A 24,901-nucleotide genomic window follows, 5' to 3' on the forward strand; every position below is an offset into this window, starting at 1 on the left:
TTACCACCTACCACAGCTCCCCCCCCCCACCCCACCCTCCCTCAGCTGATGAGTCAGTACTCCTCCATGTTGAACACCACTTGGAGGAAGCACTGAGGGTGGCAAGGGTGCCGAATGTACTCTGGATGGGGGACTTCAATGTCCATCACCAAGAGTGGCTCAGAAGCCCACTACTGACCGAGCTGGCTGAGTCCTAAAGGACATAGCTGCTAGACTGGGTCTGCGGCAGGTGGTGAGGGAACCAACAAGAGGGAAAAACATACTTGACCTTGTCCTCACCAATCTGCCTGCCGCAGATGCATTTGTCCATGACAGTATTGGTAGGAGTAACCACCGCATAGTCCTTGTGGAGACAAAGTCCGGTCTTCACACTAAGGATACCTTCCATCGCATTCTGTGGCACTACCACCTTGCTAAATGGGATAGATTTCTAAGATATAGCAATGCAAAACTGGGCATCCATGAGGCGCTGTAGGCCGTCAGCAGCAGCAGAATTGGACTCATCACAATCTGTAACCTCATGGCCCAGCATGTTCCCCATTCTACCATTACCATCAATCCGGGTGATCAATCCTCGTTCAATGAAGAATGCAGGAAGGCATACCAGAAACAGCACCAGGCAAACCTCAAAATGAGGTGTCAACCTGGTGAAGCTACAACCCAGGACTACTTGCGTGCCTAACAGCGTAAGCAGCATGCAATAGACAGAGCTAAGCAATCCCACAACCAACGGATCAGATCTACTCTCTGCAGTCCTGTCACATCCAGTCGTGAATGGTGGTGGACAATTAAACAACTAACTGGAGGAGGTGGCTCCACAAATATCCCCATTTTCAATGATGAGGGAGCCCAGCACATCAGTGCAAAAGATAAGACTGAAGCATTTGCAACCATCTTCAGCCAGAAGTGCCAAGTGGATGATCTATCTCAGCCTCCTCCTGAGGTCTCCAGCATCACAGATGCCAGTCTTCAGCCAATTCGAATCACTCCGCGTGATATCAAGAAACGACTGAAAGCACTGCATACTGCAAGTATGGGCCCTGATAACATTCCAGCAATAGTGCTGAAGACCTGTGCTCCAGAACTTGCCTTGCCCTAGCCAGGCTGTTCCAGTACAGCTACAACACTGGCATCTACCTGACAATGTGGAAAATTGCACAGTTATGTCCTGTACACAAAAAGCAGGATAAATCCAACACTACAACGTGGCACCCAGAACTGGACACAATACTCTAGTTGAGGCCTAACCAGTGTTCTATACAAGTTTAACATAACTTTTTTTTATTTGTTCATGGGATGTAAGTGTCACTGGCTAGGCCAGCATTTTTTGCTCATCGTTAATTGCCCTTGAGAATGTGGTGGTGGGCTGCCTTCTTGAACCATGGCAGTCCATTTGAAGTAGGTACACCCACAGTGATGCTAGAGAGGGAGTTCCAGGTTTTTAACCCAGTGACCGTGAAGGAACAACGATATAGTTCCAAGTTAGGATGGTGTGTGACTTGAAGGGGAACTTACAGGTGGTGGTGTTCCCATGCATCTGCTGTCTTTGTCCTTCTAGGTGGTTGAGGTCGCGGGTTTGGAAGGTGCTGTTGAAGGAGCTTTGGCGAGTTGCTGCAGTGCATCTTGTAGATGGTACACACTGCTGCCACTGTGCATCAGTGGTGGAGGGAGTGAATGCTTAAGATGGTGCACGGAGTGCTGATCAAGTGCGCTGCTTTGTCCTGGATGGTGTCACGCTTCTTGAGTGCTGTTGGAACTGCAATCGTGCAGGCAAGTGGGGAGTATTCCATCCCATTCTTGATTTGCGTCCTGTAGATGGTGGACAGGCTTTGGGAGTCAAGAGGTGAGTTACTCACCACAGAATTCCCAGCCTCTGACTTGCTCTTGTCGCCACAGTATTTATATGGCTGGTTCAGTTCAGCTTCTGGTGAATAGTAGCCCCCAGGATGTTGATAATGGGGGATTTTGTGATTGTAATGCCATGGAACATCAAGGAGTGATTGTTAGATTCTTTTCTGTTCGTGATGGTCATTGCCTGGCACTTTTGTGGCATGAATGTCACTAGCTGCTTATCAGCCCAAGCCTGAATGTTGTCCAGGTCTTGCTGCATCTGGGTACAGACAGTTTCAGTACCTGAGGCATTGAAAATGGTACTGAACACTATGCAATCATCAGTGAACATCCATCCTTCTGACCTTATGTTAGAAGGGAGTTCATTGATGAAGTAGCTGAAGACGGTTGGGCCTAGGTCACTACCCTGAGGAACTCCTGCAGTGATATCCTGGGGCTGAGATGATTGGCCTCCAACCACCACAACCATCTCCCTTTGTGCTAGGTAGGACTCCGACTAGTGGAGAGTTTTCCCCTTGATTCCCTTTAGTTTCAATTTTGGTATGGCTCCTTGGTGCCACAGTCTGTCAAATGCTGGCCTTGATGTCAAGGGCAATGACTCAAACCTCACCTCTGAAATTCAGCTCTTTTTTCCATGTTTGGACCAAGGATTTAATGAGGTCTGGAGCCTTTGTCATTTCTAGTGCCCAGGTCGATGTCAGGTGGTCCATCCAGTTGTATTCTTATTTGACTTTTCTGTAGTGGTTTGTTACAGCTGAGTGGCTTGCTAGGCCGTTTCAGAGGGCACTTAAGAGTCAACCACATTGCTGTGTGTCTGGAATCCCATGTCGGCCAGATTGGGTAAGAATGGCAGATTTCCTCCCCTGAAGGACATTAGTAAACCAGATGGATTTTTAAGACAATCTGGTAGTTTCATGATCATTAATGAGACTAGCATTTTATTCCAGATTTAGCAATTAATTGAATTTAAATTCCTCCAGCTGCTGTGGTGGGATTTGAACTCATGTCTCCAGAGCATTGGTCTGGGCCTCTAGATTACTACTTTAGTAACCTTACTACTATGCGACTGTCCTGTAGTTGCATGGATTAGATAAGGTACGTTCTTCTTCTTCCTTCTCTTCTTCTTCTTTGGCCTCCTTGTCTCGGGAGACAATGGGTAAGCACCTGCAGGTGGTCAGTGGTTTGTGAAGCAGCGCCTGGAATGGCTATAAAGGCCTACTAGAGTGACAGACTCTTCCACAGGTGCTGCAGATAAAATTGGTTGTCAGGGCTGTTTCGCAGTTGGCTCTCCCCTTGCACTTCTGTCTTTTTTCCTGCCAACTGCTAAGTCTCTTCGACTCGCCACACTTTAGCCCTGCCTTTATGGCTGCCCGCCAGCTCTGGCGATCGCTGGCAACTGACTCCCACGACTTGAGATCAATGTCACAGGACTTCATGTTGCGTTTGCAGACGTCTTTAAAGGGGAGACATGGACGGCCGGTGGGTCTGATACCAGTGGCGAGCTCGCTGTACAATATATCCTTGGGGATCCTGCCAACTTCCATGCGGCTCACATGGCCAAGCCATCTCAAGCGCCGCTGACTCAGTAGGGTGTATAAGCTGGGGATGTTGGCCGCCTCGAGGACTTCTGTGTTGGAGAAACGGTCCTGCCACCTGATGCCAAGGATTCTCTGGAGGCAGCGAAGATGGAATGAATTGAGACGTCGCTCTTGGCTGACGTACGTTATCCAGGCCTCGCTGCCGTAGAGCAAGGTACTGAGGACACAGGCTTGATCCACTCGGACTTTTGTGTTCCGTGTCAGTGCGCCATTTTCCCACACTCTCTTGGCCAGTCTGGACATAGCAGTGGAAGCCTTTCCCATGCGCTTGTTGATTTCTGCATCGAGAGACAGGTTACTGGTGATAGTTGAGCCTAGGTAGATGAACTCTTGAACCACTTCCAGACCATGGTTGCCGATATTGATGGATGGAGCATTACTGACGTCCTGTCCCATGATGTTCGTTTTCTTGACGCTGATGGTTAGGCCAAATTCGTTGCAGGCAGCCGCAAACCTGTCGATGAGATTCTGCAGACACTCTTCAGTGTGAGATGTTAATGCAGCATCGTCAGCAAAGAGAAGTTCCCTGATGAGGACTTTCCGTACTTTGGTCTTCGCTCTTAGACGGGCAAGGTTGAACAACCTGCCACCTGATCTTGCGTGGAGGAAAATTCCTTCTTCTGAAGACTTGAACGCATGTGAGAGCAGCAGGGAAAAGAAAATCCCAAACAGTGTAGGTGCGAGAACACAGCCCTGTTTCACGCCACTCAGGATAGGAAAGGGGTCTGATGTGGCACCGCTATGCTGAATTGTGCCTTTCATATTATCTTGGAATGAGGTGATGATACTTAGTAGCTTTGGTGGACATCCGATCTTTTCCGATCTTTTAAGGTAGGTTGAAGGCCAGTTTATTGAATGAAAACAATGTATGTTATAAACAGTAGGAAAATATCTAGGAATAGGAAGGGCCATGGGGCCTAATAAACCCATCCTTTTTCATAGATCAATCTCACCTTCTTTTGAACCCATTTATATTTACACTTCAGTGACTTGCCTTGGTGTTCTACACTCTATTACCCTTTCAATAAAAAGGCTCCATTGACATATGTCCAACTTCCTAATGTTTTTTTTTGTCCCCTGGTATTTGAACTCCTCACCATAGTGAGCAATTTTGCCATTTTTCTAATTGACAGTACTGGGATACTGTTTATTGATTTGTCTTATAACTGGTGAGCAGTGTTGCAAAAATCCTAGTGCGCAAACTCAGAATCTCAGTCTGCTTCTTAAAATTGAGTCCTCAGTTAGCCTCTTTGTGATTGATCCTGTGGTATCATTACAAGCCTGAAGTCCATTTGATGTGCTTTGTGGTTAGATCCAAACCATTTTGATCTACTTTGTGGTTAGTTGCATTAATAGAGTTAGAATTTGTGCATTCTTAAAAGCAAAAAATAGTGATATGAGATGTGTTAACAATAATGAATATGTAAGTGGATTGTATCATCCCAGTGGTTGATTTTAGCATTTGTTGGCCTTTAGCATTTCCCCCAATGTATTTCAATGTTTGGTCATACTTGCTAACTGATACACTATACACTTTTTCATTTTTAATTTTCATTTTCATTAATTGATGCATATTAAGAATTTAAGTTTCTGTTTTTCTGTCGATGAGCTAGATAGTTTACTCCCATTTGCCTTTAAAAATATTTAGACAGTAAATTGTGTCACACATGGTAAGTGTAAAAATTAACAGGATGTCACATTCCACCGAATCACTTGTTGTAGATTTGGATCTTTGCCAGTGGTTTGCTACAGAGTGAGCTTCTGATTTCAAACTCTTGGAGCAGTTACCAAATGTACTCCAGACATTTTCCCATAGGAAGAGGTGGGAGGAAGAACAGATCCTTTGGAAAAACTAATGGTCCCATATTTAAAATAGAACACTTTCACATAATCTTTGGATACTGCTAACTCGTGTTGTTTCACACTAAACAGGTGGTGAAGACTGAATATCAGCTCTTATGGCATTCCATGTCATAGAGTCATTATGGCACAGAAGGAGGCCATTCAGCCCGTCAAGCCTATGCCGGCTTTCTGCAGAGAAATCCAGTTAGTTCCGTTCCCCTGCTCAATTCCCGTAGCCCTGCAAGTTTATTTCTTTCAACTGTCCAATTTTCTTTTGAAATCACTGATGGTCTCTGCTTCCACCACTTGCTGTGTAAAAAAGTTCTTCCTCACACCAGCCCTGCATCTCTTGCCCAAAACCTTAAATCTGTGTCCCTACTCCTTGTACCCTCAGCTACTGGAACAGTTTTTCTTTGTCTGTTTTATCTAAACTGATCACAATCTTGGACACCTCTGTCATATCTTTCCTCAACCTCCTTTGGTCTAAGGAGAACAAGCCCAACTTCTCCAACCTATTCTTGTAGCTAAAGTCCCCCATCCCTGGAACCATTCTAGTACATCTCCTCTGCACCCGTTCAAGGACCCTCACATCCTTCCTAAAGTGTGGTGACCGGAACTGGATGCAATATTCCATGTGTGGCCTAACCAGACCTTTAAAAAGGTTCAGCATAACTTCTTTGCTTTTGTATTCAATGCCTCTATTTATGAAGCCCATCTGCCACCTTCAAGGATCAATGCACATGCATCCCCAGGTCCCTCTGTTCCTGCACATTCTTTAGATCTCCGCCATTAAGTCTATATTGCCTCTCCCTTCTGCCAAAATGCATCATCGCGCACTTCTCCGTATTAAATTCCATTTGTTGTTTGTCTGCCCATTCTGCTAGCCTAGTCCCATTGCAGTTGATTTCCTCACTATTTGCCACTCCTCCAAGTTTGGTATCATCAACAAATTTTGAAATTTTACTCCGTATTCCAATATCCAAGTAATTTATGTGTACAAAATAAGCAGTGGTCCTAGCACTGACCATTGGGGATCACCATTGTCTAGTATCCTCCAGTCTGAAAAATAACCATTTGCCACAACTGTTTTCTATCTTTAAGCCAATTGTTTATCCAAGCTGACACTAACCCTCCTATTCTATGAACCTCAGTTTTGTTAACCAACCGTTTATGTGGTAGTTTGTCAAATGCTTTCTTAAAATCTATATAGACAACATCCATTGCATTCCCTTCATCAACCTTCTCCGTTCTTCATCAAAAAATTCAATTAATGAATTAAGCATGATCTCCCTTTCACATTTTTCAAATGATGATGTTAATGTTGAGTACATTTTAAAAATATGTCCTGAATAGCTGAGCAGATGGAACCTCAGTGGTAATCAGATAAAATACAACAAATGGGAAAAGAATCACGCCAAAATTTACTGGGGTAGGTCTTGTGAACGATGGGGGAGGGAAGGAGCTTTGGCCATGCTTTGAATACCACAGCGATGTTTTTTTTTTCAAGCAGTTTCCCTTCCTGGAAGACAGCCTGATTGACAGGCTTGGCTCCATGTTGGGCAAGGACCACTCCGGAGGAGGCCACAGTCTAGGAGCAGGTAGGGAGTCTGCAGCTGGGTTAGTGGTAGTGTGCAGGTGAAGGGGTGGGAGGGGTTTGTGGTCGCTGATCCTTGGGGGAGAAAGTCTGACCTCGGGGTGGGGAGGGGAGTCACAATCCTGGCTGGAGTGAGGGGTGATTGCAGGGTGGCGTGCAGGCAGCCTCACTATAACTTTTATATGGCCAACCTGCCCTCTGGGAGAAGTACTGGGTTGGAGGTGGGTTGGATTTGGGCTTGTGATTTTTCAAATTTTAACATCCCACCTGACTCCAACCTACCCATATTTTGAGGATAATAACTTTAACTTTGTTTTAAAAGCACACAGCTGCTTTCAAAAACCTATCTTTCTTTCAGGCAGTAATACAATTAATAAGAAACTATCACACAATAGAGTGCTACTCGGTCTTCAAATTGTTCTATTTAGTCAGCTCTAGAGAGCATCTTAATGCAATTAGAATGATAAAATCAATCTATGCTGTTCACATGTAGAATTTTTAAAAAGAGGTCATTGATGCATTTAGCAGTGTTTAGCACTTACATAACAAGATGCAGTATTGAGCATGTCAAAGCAAGGTTTTAGAATTCTGAGTAAGGAGTTGTCAGGCATTGTACTGGTCTTCAGAAACCTATTAATTTCCTTGGCATGCCATAAAGCACAGAGTTGGTGTTTTCAGTCTTGACATATATAGACTGACATTCACTGAGGAATAGATTCTTGGGCTGATTCCACTTTCAGGCCAAAATGTGGCTTGTACTCCTGGGCACTCCTGTACTGGTTAAATGAAAAGCCAACCCCATTGAATTCTGAGTGGTCAGCTCATTTAAAAAAATATCAGTATGCTTCCTGTGTATTTCTCCAATGCATGGGGAACATTATCACACCTGTGGGTACAGAATCAAGAGAGCCACATTTTAAAAGTTCTGTTGCACTTTTAAAGCAGGAAACTTTTTGTTGGCAGTTGAGTTAATGAACATGGTTGGAGAAATTCCCAGAATCACTTTCTCCACAAAAAGAAACCTGGAGGTTTTATTTAAGGTGATGGCCCTAAAAAGAGTGCTAATTTCTTGGTGAAATGGAGCCAGTATAAAGTAAGCATGGTCAGAGGTTGCCATTTGGGTAAGTGCTATCTCCTCAGTGTATTGCTCATGGGGGCGAATGAGTCGAAACCTCTTCCAACTGAACATCGGGAAGACCAAAGCTATTTTTTTTGGGCTTCACCATGAACTCCAATCCCTTGCCTCTGATCTGTTCACTTGTTCAGTCTGTGTAAAATGCTGGCATGCTGCTCGACCTGGAAGTGAGCTTTGAACATCACATCCAATCCATCACTAAAATCGCTTATTTCATCTCCACATTATCCGACTCTATCCCTAACTCAGCTCCTTCTCTGCTGCTGAAACTCTGATAACCCTGATCCATGGTTTTGTTTGCCTCTAGACTCAACGGTCCAAAAATGCATAGCCTGCCTGATGCAATCCCACCATAAGTATGGTGGAAGGGCTGCAAATTAGGCTGGACCTGGATACAGTCTTCCCTGGTAGTTTCTGCAGGCCTTAGTTGGAAGTCCTTCCCAAATAAGGTCATTGGTGTAATTGGGGATGTGGTCAGGGGCAGAGATTCCCCAGCTGGGAATTTCCTTGTCCCATGCCTGGAAGGACATGAGCAGGCTGGTATGTCGAACATGGGACCTTGGATGCAGTCTGGATCTCTGTAGATAGAGAAAAGTCCAGGCTTTTATCTGCCACTATCTAAAGAAGCTGATTGGCAGCATTGCAATATCTTTCCGAGGGAGGCCCCAGCAACCACACTGGATTTGACAACTCAGGCTGTAATTTCCAACCTCCTTCGGTAGGCAGGTGCCCCTAGTGGCATGTCTTATTTTATTTCAACTGAATTCAACTTAACATAAAGTCATGCGAGGTGTAAAATGGGCATCCACCCTGAACCTACACTGTTCCTGCTGGTCATAATAGGTTATAATCAGGGTTGTAATGCTAATTATATATGGAGCCTTGATTGGATTACACTTGGAGTTTTGTCTGCTGTTCTCATCTCCATAGTACAAAAAGAATAATGAAACACTGAAGAAAGTGCAGAAAATATTTACAGTGACATGACTCAGAATTAAGAGGATGCAACTATCTGGAAAGATTGAGCAGGCTGTGGAACTTGTCTGTGGAAAAGAGATGAAGAGGAGACCCAAGGAAATTCTTTAGAATTATGAGGGTATTTGATAGAGTGGACGTTTGATAGAGTGGAAACTGTTTCCAGTTGCGGGTGTGTCAAGAACAGGAGAACATAAATATAAGATAGCCAGTTCAGATCAAATAAAAATTTTAGGACGAATTACTTTACACGAGAGTAGTGAGAATATGGAACTAGCTGCCTCATGGAGTGGTTGACTCATTTAAGGGGAGGCTTGATGCATATTTGAGAGAGTAATTAATAGAGGAATACAGGGGGCCGGGTAGGAAGAGGTTACTTAAATAAAAGGAGGTTTGTGTGGTGTATCAGCACTGGCATAGACCAGCTATGTTGAATAGCCTATTACTGTACTGTAGATTCTGTGCAATTCTATGCAAGTAGGTAGGTGGTTGAAGGAAACAGGGTTGAATGGATATGGGAAAGGATGGTTTGTAATGCCAACACAAACTGGTTGTATTGTATAGCCTGTTTCCATTGTTGTGATTTGCATTCAATTCTATATAACCTCCTGTAATTTTCACTCGGGCATCTGTGGCATTCAGAGTTCATAGAGTTATACAGCACCCTTCTATCCATCGTGTTCCTGCTGACCATCAAGCACCTATCTATTCTAATCCCATTTTCCAGCACTTGGCCCGTAGCCTTGTATGCTATGGTGTTTCAAGTGCTCATCTAAATACTTATTAAATGTTGTGAGGGTTCCTGCCTCTACCACCCCTTCAGGCAGTGGGTTCCAGATTCCAACCACCCTCTGGGTGAAAAAAAAGTTCCTCAAATCCCCTCTGAACCTCCTGCTCCTTACCTTAAATTTATGCCCCCTGGTTATTGAAACCTCCGCTAAGAGAAAAATATCTATGCCCCTCATAATTTTGTTTACCTCAATCAGGTCTCCCTTAAAGCTTCTCTGCTTTAAGGAAAACAACCCTAGCCTATCCAGTCTCTCTTCATAGCTGAAAAGCTCCAGCCCAGGCAACATCCTAGTGAATCTCCCCTGCACCCTCTCCAATGCAATCACATCCTTCCTACAGTGTGGCGACCAGAACTGTACACAGTACTCCAGCTGTGGCCTAGCTAGCGTTTTATACAGCTCCATCATAACCTTATATTCTATGCCTCGGCTAATAAAGGCAAGTATCCCATATGCCTTCCTAACTACCTTATCTACCTGTACTGCTGGCTTCAGTGATCCATGGACAAGTACACCAAGGTCCCTCTGATGCTCTGTACTTCCTAGGGTCCTACCATCCATTGTATATTCCCTTGCCTTGTTAGTCCTCCCAAATGCATCACCTCACATTTCTCAGGATTAAGTTCCATTTGCCACTGCTCTGCCCATCTTACCAGCCCATCTATATCACCCTGTAATCTAAGGCTTTCCTCCTCACTATTTACGACACCACCAATTATAGTGTCATCTGCGAACTTACTAATCATACCTCCTATATTCATGTCTAAATCATTAATGTACACTACAGACAGCAAAGGTCCCAGCACCCATCCCTGCAGTACACCACTGGTCACAGGCTTTCAAATGCAAAAAAAACCCTCGACCATCACCCTCTGCCTCCAGCCACTAAGCCAATTTTGGATCCAATTTGCCAAATTGCCCTGGATCCCATGGGCTCTTACCTTCTTAACCAATCTTACCAAAAGCCTTACTGAAGTCCTTGTAGACTACATTGACTGCTTTAGCCTCATCTACAGATCTAGTCACCTCCTTGAAAAATTCAATCAAGTTTATTGGCAATGGAGGACCTTTTAAAGGTTAAGAGGCACCTTATCCTTTGCAAGTCTATTTCAGTGTGATTGATTGCATTGGCTAAAGCAGTTTGGGAAAAAAACTTAAAGAAAAACTTTGCATCCATCCTGGAGGCTCCCACATAAGTTACACTGCAGTAGGTGCCTGAGCCCTGCAGCAACTATTTAGCATCCCATAAGGATATCAGATTCGACTTTTACTCCACCTCCAGGGTTTAGCGTCAGCTATAAATCTAACCATCCTGCATTTCATTTCTGAATCCCGATTTTTTTGTAAACGAGAAATGAGTAGTGGCTCCAACACTGACCCAAATGCACTTAAGTCAGTAAATCTCTCCATTCCAAAAACAGTTCTCTAACTGGTACCTGCTGCTTTCTCTCTTGCAGTCAAATCTTTACCTACCTCTGTTTTTTTTTAACTATGTAGCAGCCTTTTGTGCAAAAGGTTTATCAAAACTTTTCTGGAGGACTGTGGAGCTTGCATCATAGGGCATTTCAACACCCACTTCAGATGTCATCTGCTAATAAAATGTCAATGGGATTGGTTAGGCTGGCTCTCCTCTTAAGAGACCTTCAGGAGCGGAGAGCAGTCGGATCTGTGTGGAAACAACCAGAACCGGGAGCGCATAAATCCAGCGCGCTGCTCGGGGCCTTCACTTACCTTCAGGAGCGAAGAGCAGTCGGACCTGTGTGGAAACGCCGAGAACCGGGTCGGACCTCTTCCAGCGCACTGGAGTTTTGAAAAAAGAAGAAACAAAAATGCCAGCAGAGACGTCACAGGAAAGCTGCAAGGTGATTGGTTGGTGAGTCACTGCTGTTAGGGAATAGCTCTAAATAGCTGGGTAAGTATCTAAGGTAAGAAAGGTTTAAAGGTTTAGTTTTTTTTCATATATAGTAAGTAGTGTTTTTTTAGGGAATTCTGAAGTAATGAGGACCAGGGAAGAAGGGCCCTAGAGTAATTGATATTGTTTGATATTAAGATCTTCCAAAAGGTTTAATTTAAAGGGTTAAGTCATGACAGGAGAGCTCAAAGCCGTGGTGTGATCCTTGTGCTCCATGTCGGTAGTCGGGGACATTTCCAATGCCCGGGACCGGCATGTGTGCAGGAAGTGTCTCCAGCTGCAGCTCCTGGAAGCCCGGGTTTCGGAGCTGAAGCAGCAGCTGGGGACACTGTGGAGCATCCACGAGGCAGACAGTATCATGGATAGCACATATAGAGACGTCACAACGCTGGCTCAGACTCCACAGGCAGGAAGGGAATGGGTGACCACCAGGCAGAGCAAGAGGACTAGGCAGGCAGTTTAGGAATCTCCTGTGGCTATTCCCCTGCAAAAACAGATATACTGCTTTGGATACTGTTGGGGGGTAGTGGCCTGTCAGGGGAAAGCTGTAGCAGCCCAATTCATTGCACCACGGTTGGCTCTGCTGCACAGGGGAGGAGTAAAAAGTGTGGATATGCAATAGTTATAGGGGATACAATTGTAAGGGGAATAGATAGGCATTTCTATGGTCACAAAAGAGACTCCAGGATGGTATGTTGCCTCCCTGGGGCTAGGGTCAAGGATGTCTCAGAGCGGTTACAGGACATTCTGAAGGGGGAGGGTGAACAGCCAGTGGTCGTGGTACACATTGGTACAAACAACATAGGTTTAAAAAAAAGGATGAGGTTCTAAAAGCAGAATATAGAGAGCTAGGAAGTAAGTTGAAAAGCAGGACCTCAAAGGTAGTGATCTCAGGAATACTACCAATGCCACATACTAGTCAGAGTAGAAATAGCAGGTTATATTGGATGAATATGTGGCTGAAGAGATGGTGTGAGGGGGAGGGTTTTAGATTCCTGGGACATTGGGACTGGTTCTGGGGGAGGTGGGACCAGTACAAACTGGAGGGGTTACACCTCAGCAGGACCGGGACTGATGTCCTAGGGGAGTATTTGCTAGAGTGGTTGGGGAGGGTTTAAACTAAAATAGCATGGGGATGGGAATCTTTACAAGGAGTCAGAGGAGGGGGGGATCAAAGACAAGAACAAAAGACAGTAAGGGGAATAAGAAAAGTGATAGGCAATGAAATCAAAGGCCAGAATCAAACAAGGACACAGTGAAAAATAGTGGGAAGGGGACAAGTAAGGTTAAAGAGACAAGCCTTAAGGCTTTGTGCCTTAATGCGCGGAGCATTCGCAATAAATTGGATGAATTAATCGCGCAAATAGATTTAAACGTGTATGATATAGTTGGGATTACGGAGCCAATGCTGCAAGGTGACCAGGGATGGGAAAGGAACATCCAGGGATATTCAGTATTCAGGAAGGACAGACAAAAAGCAAAAGGTGGTGGAGTTGCATTGCTGGTTAAAGAGGAAATTAATGCAATCATGAGCAAAGATATTAGCTCTGACGATGTGGAATCTGTATGGGTCGAGCTGAGAAACACTAAGGGGCAAAAAACGTTAGTGGGGGGTTGTATATAGACCCCCAAACTGTAGTGGCGATGTTGGGAATGGCATTAAACAGGAAATTAGAATCGCATGCGATAAAGGAACATCTGTAATTATGGGTGACTTTAATCTGCATATAGATTGGACAAATCAAATTAGTCAATATTAGAGGAGGAATTCTTGGAGTGTATACGGGATGGTTTTCTGGACCAATATGTTGAGGAACCAACTGGAGAACAGGCCATCCTAGACTGGGTATTGTGTAATGAGAGAGGAATAATTGACAATCTAGTTGTGCGAGACCCCTTGGGGATGAGCGACCATAATATGATAGAATTCTTCATCAAGATGGAGGGTGACGTAGTTGATTCTGAGACTAGGGTCCTTAATCTCAGTAAAGGAAACTATGAAGATATGAGGCGCGAGTTGGCTATGATGGATTGGGAAACGTTACTTAAAGGGATGACGGTGGATAGGCAATGGCAAACATTTAAAGAGCACATGGATGAACTGCAATAATTGTTTATCCCAGTCTGGCGCAAAAGTAAAATGGGGAAGGTAGCCAAACCATGGCTTACAAGGGAAATTAGAGATAGAATTAGATCCAAGGAAGAGGCATCTAAATCTGCCAGAAAAAATGACAGACCTGAGGATTGGGAGCAGTTTCGAATTCAGCAAAGGAGGACCAAGGGATTGATTAAGAAGGGGAAAATAGAGTACGAGAGCGAGCTTGCAGGGAATGTAAAAACTGACTGTAATAGTTTCTATAGGTATGTGAAGAGAAAAAGATTAGTGAAGACAAACGTAGGTCCCTTACAGTTAGAAACAGGAATTTATTATGGGGAACAAAGAAATGGCTGACCAACTAAATGCATACTTTGGCTCTAGTCTTCACAAAGGACACAAATATCATACCAGAAATTTTGGGGAACACAGGGCTTAGTGAGAGAGAGGAACTGAAGGAAATCAGTATTAGTAGAGAAATGATGTTGGGGAAATTGATGGGATTGAAGGCCGATAAATCCCCAGGGCCTGATGGTCTGCATCGCAGAGTACTTAAGGAAGTGGCCCTAGAAATAGTGGATGCATTGGTGGCCATCTTCCAAGATTCTATAGACTCTGGAACAGTTCCTACAGATTGGAGGGTAGCTAATGTAACCCCACTATTTAAAAAGGGAGGTGGAGAGAAAGCAGGGAATTATAGACCAGTCAGCCTGACGTCAGTAGTGGGGAAAATTCTAGAGTCCATCATCGAAGATTTTATAGCAGAGCACTTAGAAAACTGTGGTAGAATTGGGCAGAGTCAGCATGGATTTACAAAAGGGAAATCATGCTTGATAAATCTACTAGAATTCTTCGAGGATGTAACTAGTAGAGTTGATGGTGAGGGGTGGGGGCAGTGGATGTGGTTTATTTGGACTTTCAGAAGGCTTTCGACAAAGTCCCACATAAGAGATTAGCATGTAAATTAAAGCGCATGGGATTGGGGGTAGTGTATTGCGATGGATAGAAAATTGGTTGGCAGACAGGAAAAAAAGAGTAGGGATAAATAGGTCTTTTTCCCAATGGCAGGCAGTGACTAGTGGGGTACCACAGGGATCGGTGCTAGGACCCAGCTATTCACAATATATATTAATGATTTAGATGAGGGAACTAAATGTAATATCTCCAAATTTGCAGATGACACAAAACTGGGTAGGAGGGTGAGTTGTGAGGAGGATGCAGACAGGCTTCAGGATGATTTGGACAAGTTGAGTGAGTGGGCTAATGCATGGCAGATGCAGTATAATGTGGATAAATGTGAGGTTATCCACTTTGGTAGCAAAAACAGGAAGGCAGATTATTATCTGAACGGATATAAACTGAGAGAGGGGGATATGCAGCGAGACCTGGGTACTCTCGTACACCAGTCGCTGAAGGTAAGCATGCAGGTGCAATAGGCGGTAAAAAAGGCAAATGGTATGTTGGCCTTCATAGCGGAAGGATTTGAGTACAGGAGCAGGGATGTCTTGCTGCAATTATACAGGGCCTTGGTGAGGCCACACCTGGAATATTGTGTGCAGTTTTGGTCTCCTTATCTGAGGAAGGATGTTCTTGCTATAGAGGGAGTGCAGCGACGGTTTACCAGACTGATTCCTGGGATGGCAGGATTGACATATGAGGAGAGATTGAGTCAGTTTGGATTATATTCGCTCAAGTTCAGAAGAGTGAGGGGGGATCTCATAGAAACCTATAAAATTCTAACAGGACTTGACAGGGTAGATGCAGGAAGGATATTCCCGATGGTGGGGGAGTCCAGAACCAGGGGTCATAGTCTAAGGATAGAGGGTAAACCTTTCAGGACTGAGATGAGGACAAATTTCTTCACCCAGCGAGTGGTGAGCCTGTGGAATTCGCTACCACAGAAAGCAGTTGAGGCCAAAGCATTGAATGTTTTCAAGAAGGAGTTAGATATAGCTCTTGGGTCTAAAGGGATCAAAGGGTAGGGGGCAAAAGCCGGAACAGGTTACTGAGTTGGATGATCAGCCATGATCATAATGAATGGCAGAGCAGGCTCGAAGGGCTGAATGGCCTACTCCTGCTCCTTTTTTTCTATGTATATTTTCAGAGAAGTAATCCAAGTTTTTCTTCAATCATCAAATCCATTATTTTGGCAGGGCTTAGTTCCAGATTAATGGACCTAAGTTTATTTTGATCCTTTTATGAAAACAAGTACTTGCTGGCTTGTTTTCAATCCACCAGGAACTCCTTTGTATTCACTGACTCCCTTGTGATGACTGACAGCACTACATAGATATTATCTGTAATCGCACTTCGTTCCTTCTGACATATACCTTTGTCTCTGGGGTTTATTGGTTTTCAGCCTGTTTAGCATCTCTTTGTAAGCGATGCCAAATGCATTAAAGCTGCATTTACTTTGTAGTCTGCATCTTGGGAGAGTTAGTTAACTGAGCTATTCTGCCACACTTAATTTTGTAATGTACAGCTGGTCTTCTAGTAAACTGGTTGTACAGTGAAGGCCAAACATACCCCACTGGCACTTGGCTGCCTGTGGCATTTTGGCCACTTGCATGGAGTGGTATTGCAGTGAAATATGAAATGGATAAATCTGTGCATGATGACCTCAGCCATTATGTTGCTGCCACTGAGATACAAGTGGTGGCAGCCAGAAAGCTCAGTGAGCAATGGGTCTTCTTTGCCACTGGTCCAAAGAAAATTTGGGAGCTTCGTATTAGTGTGATGAAAGAAGACTTAGATTACAATAGCCAACAGCTGAACAGCAATATTAAAGCAGCTAATTTCCAGTTGTAGAACTTCCTCTGTTGTGTGGCATGCTACTAATGTCGTCTCTAGTGAATACTTCGAAGAAGTAATCATTGAGTATGTTAACTATATTTAGTTTATCCTCTATTTTAACCTCATTTACATCCTTGGGGTTCTCAATTCTATTTTGACAATCCTCCTGCTGTTCTAATATTAGGAGAATTTCTTGCTATTGCACCTGGCTTCTACAGCTGTTCCCTCTCCCTCACCCCCTCTCCCGGCTAATGCAGAAACCCGAATGCGGGCAGCAAGTTAATTATGCTCATCAATTTACACACTTATTTTGAATGACACTTTATAAATTCCAAATTTATGAAATAAGCATTTGCTTTGCTTTACAGTCTATGTTGATTGTTTTGTGATGATCTGAAATTTGTACCCTCTCGTTTCAGTTTTTCACGATTTACCTAATAGTCCTTTATACCCTTCAAGTCCTTTCTCAGGTTGCTCTTTAACCTTCTCAACTCTAATTATAAAAACTCTCTTCATTAGTGACGCAGTGCATCATATGCAAAATAATTGTCAACATTTTACTTTGGTTTACTCTTTTTTTCCTGCACTATAGAGATGAAAAGAAAAACTGTAAATGTTGGAATTTAACAAAAACTTCTGGAAATACATTCACCAGCATCTGACAAAGATTGGTTCATGTTTTGGGTAGAAATTCTGAGAAAGTGTTTTGCACGTATCTTCCTCTTCCTTTGGCCTCCTTATCTCGAGAGACAATGGGTAAGCACCTGGAGGTGGTCAGTGGTGTGTGGAGCAGCGCCTGGAGTGGCTATAAAGGCCAATTCTAGAGTGACAGGCTCTTCCACAGGTGCTGCAGAAAAATTTGTTTGTCAGGGCTGTTACACAGTTGGCTCTCCCCTTGCGCTTCTGTCTTTTTTCCTGCCAACTGCTAAGTCTCTTCGACTCGCCACACTTTAGCCCCGCCTTTATGGCTGCCCGCCATTTCTGGCGATCGCTGGCAACTGACTCCCACGACTTGTGATCAATGTCACAGGACTTCACGTCGCGTTTGCAGACGTCTTTAAAGGGGAGACATGGACGGTCAGTGGGTCTGATACCAGTGGCGAGCTCGCTGTACAATGTGTCTTTGGGGATCCTGCCATCTTCCATGTGGCTCACATGGCCAAGCCATCTCAAGCGCCGCTGACTCAGTAGTGTGTATAAGCTCGGGATGTTGGCCGCCTCGAGGACTTCTGTGTTGGAGATACGGTCCTGCCACCTGATGCCACGTATTCTCCGGAGGCAGCGAAGATGGAATGAATTGAGACGTCGCTCTTGGCTGACATACGTTGTCCAGGCCTCGCTGCCATAGAGCAAGGTATTGAGGACACAGGCTTGATACACTCGGACTTTTGTGTTCCGTGTCAGTGCGCCATTTTCCCACACTCTCTTGGCCAGTCTGGACATAGCAGTGGAAGCCTTACCCATGCGCTTGTTGATTTCTGCATCTAGAGACAGGTTACTGGTGATAGTTGAGCCTAGGTAGATGAACTCTTGAACCACTTCCAGAGCGTGGTCGCCGATATTGATGGATGAAGCATTTCTGACGTCCTGTCCCATGATGTTCGTTTTCTTGAGGCTGATGGTTAGACCAAATTCGTTGCAGGCAGCCGCAAACCTGTCAATGAGACTCTGCAGACACTCTTCAGTGTGAGATGTTAAAGCAGCATTGTCAGCAAAGAGGAGTTCCCCGATGAGGACTTTCCGTACTATGGTCTTCGCTCTTAGACGGGCAAGGTTGAACAACCTGCCCCCTGATCTTGTGTGGAGGAAAATTCCTTCTTCTGAAGACTTGAACGCATGTGAGAGCAGCAGGGAGAAGAAAATCCCAAACAGTGTGGGTACGAGAACACAGCCCTGTTTCAAGCCACTCAGGATAGGAAAGGGGTCTGATGAGGTGCCGCTATGCTGAATTGTGCCTTTCATATTGTCATGGAATGAGGTGATGATACTTAGTAGCTTTGGTGGACATCCAATCTTTTCTAGTAGTCTGAAGAGACCACGTCTGCTGACGAGATCAAAGGCTTTGGTGAGATCAATGAAAGCAATGTAGAGGGGCATCTGTTGTTCACGGCATTTCTCCTGTATCTGACGAAGGGAGAACAGCATGTCAATGGTCAATCTCTTTGCACGAAAGCCACACTGTGCCTCAGGGTAGACGCGCTCGGCCAGCTTCTGGAGCCTGTTTAAGAGACTCGAGCAAAGACTTTCCCCACTATGCTGAGCAGGGAGATTCCACGGTAGTTGTTGCAGTCACCGCGGTCACCTTCGTTTTTATAGAGGGTGATGATATTGGCATCGCGCATGTCCTGAGGTACTGCTCCCTCGTCCCAGCACAGGCAAAGCAGTTCATGTAGTGTTGAGAGTATAGCAGGCTTGGCACTCTTGATTATTTCAGGAGTAATGCTGTCCTTCCCAGAGGTTTTTCCGCTGGCTAGAGAATTAATGGCATCACTGAGTTCCGATTTTGTTGGCTGTACGTCCAGCTCATCCATGACTGGTAGAGGCTGGACTGCATTGAGGGCAGTCTCAGTGACAGCATTCTCCCTGGAGTACAGTTCTAGGTAGTGCTCAACCCAGCGGTCCATTTGCTTGCATTGGTCAGTGATTATGTCCCCTGATTTAGATTTGAGGGGGGAGATCTTCTTGATGGTTGGCCCAAAAGCTCTCTTAATGCATTCCTCTGATGTTTTGCACGTAACATTAACCTATTAACCTTTACTTTTTCAAAGGTAGATGCACCTGCTGTGTATTTCCAGCACTGACTATATTTGCTATAAAACTATTTGCTTAATAGGTATGGATGGGAGGGAGAGTAAAAGTTGTGCTTAAACCATTTGTATGTTGTATAGTCTTAAGACATGGACTTCTTGGTTTGTGATCTGCACTATTTGCAGTTCTGGGCACAACACATTAGAAAGCATATAATGGCCTTAGCGGGAGTGCAGTGCAGATTCACCAGAATTTTACCAGGACTCCAAGGGTTAAATTATGAGACGAGATTACATAAACTAGGCTTGTGTTCCTTGGGATACAGAAAGATAAGTGGTGATTTGACTAAGGCCTTTAGGAAAGTGAAAGGAACTGATGGGATAGAAAGAGAGAATTTTTTTTCTGTTGTGGAGGAATCAAGGGGAAAAAACCTTAAAATCAGAGCCAGACCATTTAGGAGAGGAGTTAGGAAACACTTCTTCATGCAAAAGGTGGTAGCAGTATAGAACTCTTTTCCACAAAAAGCAGTAGATGCTAGCTCAATTAATAATTTTAAATCTGATAAGTTTTGATAGCCAAGAGTAGTAAGGGATATGGAGCCAAGGTATATAAATGGAGTTAGCATACAAATCAACCATGGCCTCATTGAATGCAGGAACAGACTTGAGGGGCTGAATGGCTAACTCTTGTTCATATGGTCTTATAATAAAGCATGGAGAAAGAACACTTTTCAGTTTAGATCCGTTGACCTATCATTGCTGTAAGAACAGTTTTTGGGGATGTCGCATTCCATCGAATCATACATGGTCTTGACAGGCCAATTGATGAGTGTGGCCCATGTTCCTGTTGTTGATGTGCCACAATCAACATGTAACATAAGTTTGAGAGAACCAGACCAGTCTACTATTCCCAACTTAGGCATAAGATGCCACTTTGTGGATGTGACAGGAAGAGGAGTTATTTTTCCTTGATCTTGTAGAAAGAATGGTTTACATTTATATAATATCTTTCATATCCTCAGCTAGTCCCAAAACACTTCATAAGAACAAAGAACAAAGAAAATTACAGCACAGGAACAGGCCCTTCGGCCCTCCAAGCCTGTGCCGATCCAGATCCTCTATCTAAACATGTCGCCTATTTTCTAAGGGTCTGTATCTCTTTGCTTCCTGCCCATTCATGTATCTGTCTAGATACATATTAAAAGACGCTATCGTGCCCGCGTCTACCACCTCCGCTGGCAACGCGTTCCAGGCACCCACCACCCTCTGCGGAAAGAACTTTCCACGCATATCCCCCCTAAACTTTTCCCCTCTCACTTTGAACTCTTGACCCCTAGTAATTGAATCCCCCACTCTGGGAAAAAGCTTCTTGCTATCCACCCTGTCTATACCTCTCATGATTTTGTACACCTCAATCACGTCCCCCCTCAACCTCCGTCTTTCTAGTGAAAATAATCCTAATCTACTCAACCTCTCTTCATAGCTAGCGCCCTCCATACCAGGCAACATCCTGGTGAACCTCCTCTGCACCCTCTCCAAAGCATCTCCATCCTTTTGGTAATATGGCGACCAGAACTGCACGCAGTATTCCAAATGTGACCGAACCAAAGTCTTATACAACTGTAACATGACCTGCCAACCCTTGTACTCAATACCCCGTCCGATGAAGGAAAGCATGCCGTATGCCTTCTTGACCAATCTATTGACCTGCGTTGCCACCTTCAGGGAACAATGGACCTGAACACCCAAATCTCTCTGTACATCAATTTTCCCCAGGACTTTTCCATTTACTGTATAGTTCACTCTTGAATTGGATCTTCCAAAATGCGTCACCTCGCATTTGCCGTGATTGAACTCCATCTGCCATTGCTCTGCCCAACTCTCCAATCTATCTATATTCTGCTGTATTCTCTGACAGTCCCCTTCACTATCTGCTACTCCACCAATCTTAGTGTCGTCTGCAAACTTGCTAATCAGACCACCTATACTTTTCTCCAAATCATTTATGTATATCACAAACAACAGTGGTCCCAGCACGGATCCCTGTGGAACACCACTGGTCACACGTCTCCATTTTGAGAAACTCCCTTCCACTGCTACTCTCTGTCTCCTGTTGCCCAGCCAGTTCTTTATCCATCTAGCTAGTACACCCTGGACCCCATGCGACTTCACTTTCTCCATCAGCCTACCATGGGGAACCTTATCAAACGCCTTACTGAAGTCCATGTATATGACATCTACAGCCCTTCCCTCATCAATCAACTTTGTCACTTCCTCAAAGAATTTTATTAAGTTGGTAAGACATGACCTTCCCTGCACAAAACCATGTTGCCTATCACTGATAAGCCCATTTTCTTCCAAATGGGAATAGATCCTATCCCTCAGTATCTTCTCCAGCAGCTTCCCTGCCACTGACGTCAGGCTCACCGGTCTATAATTACCTGGATTAGCCCTGCTACCCTTCTTAAACAAGGGGACAACATTAGTAATTCTCCAGTCCTCCGGGACCTCACCCGTGTTTAAGGATGCTGCAAAGATATCTGTTAAGGCCCCAGCTATTTCCTCTCTCGCTTCCCTCAGAAACCTGGGATAGATCCCATCCGGACCTGGGGACTTGTCCACCTTAATGCCTTTTAGAATACCCAACACTTCCTCCCTCCTTATGCCGACTTGACCTAGAGTAATCAAACATCTGTCCCTAACCTCAACATCCGTCATGTTCCTCTCCTCGGTGAATACCGATGCAAAGTACTCGTTTAGAATCTCACCCATTTTCTCTGACTCCATGCATAACTTTCCTCCTTTGTCCTTGAGTGGGCCAATCCTTTCTCCAGTTACCCTCTTGCTCCTTATATATGAATAAAAGGCTTTGGGATTTTCCTTAACCCTGTTTGCTAAAGATATTTCATGACCCCTTTTAGCCCTCTTAATTCCTCGTTTCAGATTGGTCCTACATTCCCGATATTCTTTCAAAGCTTCGTCTTTCTTCAGCCTCCTAGACCTTATGTATGCTTCCTTTTTCCTCTTAGCTAGTCTCACAATTTCACCTGTCATCCATGGTTCCCTAATCTTGCCATTTCTATCCCTCATTTTCACAAGAACATGTCTCTCCTGCACGCTAATCAACCTCTCTTTAAAAGCCTCCCACATATCAAATGTGGATTTACCTTCAAACAGCTGCTCCCAATCTACATTCCCCAGCTCCTGCCGAATTTTGGTATAGTTGGCCTTCCCCCAATTTAGCACTCTTCCTTTAGGACCACTCTCGTCTTTGTCCATGAGTATTCTAAAACTTACGGAATTGTGATCACTATTCCCAAAGTAGTCCCCTACTGAAACTTCAACCACCTGGCCAGGCTCATTCCCCAACAGCAGGTCCAGTATGGCCCCTTCCCGAGTTGGACTATTTACATACTGCTCTAGAAAACCCTCCTGGATGCTCCTTACAAATTCGACTCCATCTAGACCTCCAACACTAAGTGAATCCCAGTCAATGTTGGGAAAATTAAAATCTCCTATCACCACCATCCTGTTGCTCCTACATCTTTCCATAATCTTTTTACATATTTGTACCTCTATCTCACGCTCGCTGTTGGGAGGCCTGTAGTACAGCCCCAACATTGTTACCGCACCCTTCCTATTTCTGAGTTCTGCCCATATTGCCTGACTGCTCGAGTCCTCCATAGTGCCCTCCTTCAGCACAGCTGTGATATCCTCTTTGACCAGTAATGCAACTCCTCCACCTCTTTTACCTCCCTCTCTATCCCGCCTGAAGCATCGATATCCTGGGATATTTGGTTGCCAATCATGCCCTTCCCTCAACCAAGTCTCCGTAATAGCAATAACATCATACTCCCAGGTACTAATCCAAGCCCTAAGTTCATCTGCCTTACCTACTACACTTCTTGCATTAAAACAAATGCACTTCAGACCACCAGTCCCTTTGCGTTCATCATCTGCTCCCTGTCTTCTCTTTCACTTAGTCACGCTGACTTCATTATCTAGTTCCTTACAGGCTTTAGTTACTACCTCCTTACTGTCCACTGACCTCCTCATTTGGTTCCCATCCCCCTGCCACATTAGTTTAAACCCTCCCCAACAGCGTTAGCAAAAGCACCCCCAAGGACATTGGTTCCAGTCCGGCCCAGGTGTAGACCGTCCAATTTGTAATAGTCCCACCTCCCCCAGAACCGGTCCCAATGTCCCAAAAATCTGAACCCCTCCCGCCTGCACCATCTCTCAAGCCACGCATTCATCCTGACTATTCTTTCATTTCTACTCTGACTAGCATGTGGCACTGGTAGCAATCCTGAGATTACTACCTCTGAGGTCCTACTTTTTAACTTGGCTCCTAACTCCCTAAATTCTGCTTGTAGGACCTCATCCCGTTTTTTACCTATATCATTGGTGCCTATGTGCACAACAACAACTGGCTGTTCACCCTCCCCTTTCAGAATGTTCTGCAGCCGATCTGAGACATCCCTGACCCGTGCACCTGGGAGGCAACATACCATTCGGGAGTCTCGTTCCCGAACCACAGAACCGCCTATCTACTCCCCTTACAATCGAATCCCCTATGACTATAGCCCTTCCACTCTTTTTCCCGCCCTTCTGAACAACAGAGCCAGCCACGGTGCCGTGAACCTGGCTACTGCTGCTTTCCCCTGGTGAGCCATCTCCCTCAACAGTATCCAAAACGGTATAACTGTTTTGGAGGGAGATGACCGCAGGGGACACCTGCACTGCCTTCCTGCTCTTTCTCTGCCTTTTGGTCACCCATTTCCTTTCTCCCTCAGAAATCCTAATCTGCGGTGTGACCAATTCGCTAAAAGTGCTATCCACGACCTCCTCAGCATCGCGGATGCTCCAAAGTGAGTCCATCCGCAGCTCCAGAGCCATCATGCGGTCTAACAAGAGCTGCAGCTGGACACACTTCCAGCACGTGAAGGAGTCAGGGACATCAGCCGTGTCCCTGAGCTCCCACATTGAGCAAGAGGAGCATAACACGGGTCTGAGATCTCCTGCCATTTTTAATCTTAAGCTTAACTTAGTCTTAACTTAGATAAATGAAAAAGGAACGAAAAGTTTTTACCAATCACACGAAAAAAAAAAATAGAAAAAGCCTTACCTTATCTGCACACCACCGAGTCCTTTTTTTTTGGTTCGAGGAGGAGGGCGGGTGGGAGACACTACAGGTGTAGATTAGAGATACAGCACTGAAACAGGCCCTTCGGCCCACCGAGTCTGTGCCGAACATCAACCACCCATTTATACTAATCCTACACTAATCCCATATTCCTACCAAACATCCCCACCTGTCCCTATATTTCCCTACCACCTACCTATACTAGTGACAATTTATAATGGCCAATTTACCTATCAACCTGCAAGTCTTTTGGCTTGTGGGAGAAAACCGGAGCACCCGGAGAAAACCCACGCAGACACAGGGAGAACTTGCAAACTCCACACAGGCAGGTAGTGTCTCGGGTTCAGCCGCTGCCCAAATATATAGGACTTACTTACCCAGCTGCCACCTCGCTCTCCCTGTCGCCGCTGCAAAAAGAAATAACT

Source organism: Heterodontus francisci, chromosome 15 (genome assembly GCF_036365525.1).
Source record: "Heterodontus francisci isolate sHetFra1 chromosome 15, sHetFra1.hap1, whole genome shotgun sequence".
Lineage (NCBI taxonomy): Eukaryota > Metazoa > Chordata > Chondrichthyes > Heterodontiformes > Heterodontidae > Heterodontus > Heterodontus francisci.